The following is a 1,798-nucleotide window of genomic DNA, read 5'->3' on the forward strand; positions in this document are numbered from 1 at the left end:
TGTGTGCTCTCTTTCTCTCTCATTCTCGCTCTCTCAAATAAATAAGTGAATAAAATCTTTAAAAAAAAAATTTTTTTTTTTTCAAGGAGGGATGCTTGGGTGGCTCAGTCGGTTAAGTGTCTGCCTTTGGCTCGGGTCATGATCCCAGGGTCCTGGGATTGAGTACCACGTCAGGCTCTCTGCTCAGTGGGAAGTCTCCTTCTCCCTCTCCCTCCGACTGCCGCTTTGCCTGCTTCTGCACTCTGTCAAATAAATAAATAAAATCTTAAAAAAAAATCAATTCAGATTTGGGAACTATTATACCTTAAATTATAACAGAACAAAGGCATGACTCTTCTGAGTAGGCAAACCACCTCCTCCATCATGGGCAAGAACGTTAACATCTTAGAGCCTGACTAAGAAACTAGGAAGGGGTGAAGCTAACAGTCTGAACAGTAGAGAGAAGCATCAGGTTCATACCCACCAGCTCTGTTTTCAGTGAGGAATGGGACTTGGTCCAGAGTGTGCTGGTAATACATGTGTTTAAAAATAACAAGTCAGCAGGGTGGTTAAGTTCCTTTTTTGGTTGAGGTCTTGGCAGCCAACTTTCAACCTTTTGGCTCCAGACAAGGAGACTTAGCAGTCAGTCCCTTTATGGATCAGTTGATATTATTTATTGCTTTTCCTTTTAAGATATTTCCAAAGACACCCAGTGATCTGGTCCATTCACTTCCTTTTACCACCTTGGTATTTCCATTGGCAACAGGAACACAGAAGAACCAAGGGTCAGGAATGACCACACCCCCTGCCCCCCACCTGTGCAGCGTGTCCCTCAGGGAGCTGAGAGAAACAAGAGCTCACTTTCTTCTTCCCCCAAAATGTCAAAACACTGTGGATGGGCTCTGGGCCTGAGTCCTGTTCCACTGTCTGTCTGGTCAGTAGCCGGCCCATCTCGAATGGTTCCTAGCACTAAGCACAGGGGGACAGAATAACCTTGGGAGGACTGATGCTAAGCAGGTGCCCCTGCTAGATGTCTGCTGACAGCACATGACTTCGTGTTAAAGGCTGCACACTGGCAAACTACTGTTTGTATCTTGCTTGCAAATCATTTTAAAACAACTGAATTAGTTGCCAACTTTTAAGCATCAACAGACCTCCCATAAAAACCAGGATTTCCATTTTATTTAAAAAAACTTAAGACCTGGGGCGCCTGTGTGGCTCAGTTGGTTAAGTGTCTGCCTTCAGCTCAGGTCATGATCTCAGGGTCCTGGGATCGAGTCCCGCATCTGGCTCCCTGCTCAGTGGGAAGCCTGCTTCTCCCTCTGTCTGCCGCTCCTCCCTGTCAAATAAATAAGATCTTAAAAACCAAAAAAACCACAACTTAAGACCTGCAACCCTGAACTTTGATTCTCTTGGTGCTGTCACTTCCCTACCACTCCCCAACACCGAGGATGAAGGCTGCTCACCAGTCGTGATCTATTTCACATCCCTTTTTTACTTTACATTCACTGTTTGCTTCTATTACCTACTTGGCTCCTGTAGACACCTCAAGTCGTCACTGCCCCTCCGCTTCTTCATCCCTGCTCTAGCTACAGTTTCCTTCGAGGTATTCCACTTGTCTGCCAGAGTCCAAAGGATTATACCCACATTTTCAACACTGCTGGACTGGACAAGCCGAATGGCAAGACAAAGACGAAGATGTGGCTTTTGTTTACATTCGGAACAGCTCACATGCCTACTGGCTTACGGGCAGCTGAATAGGCCTGCAGGCTTCTGGGACATACGGCCACTCCTAGCCTTTCCTCCCATTAAAGAAGAA

This window comes from Phoca vitulina, unplaced genomic scaffold, assembly GCF_004348235.1.
Source record: "Phoca vitulina isolate PV1807 unplaced genomic scaffold, GSC_HSeal_1.0 scaffold30, whole genome shotgun sequence".
Taxonomy (NCBI): Eukaryota; Metazoa; Chordata; class Mammalia; order Carnivora; family Phocidae; genus Phoca; species Phoca vitulina.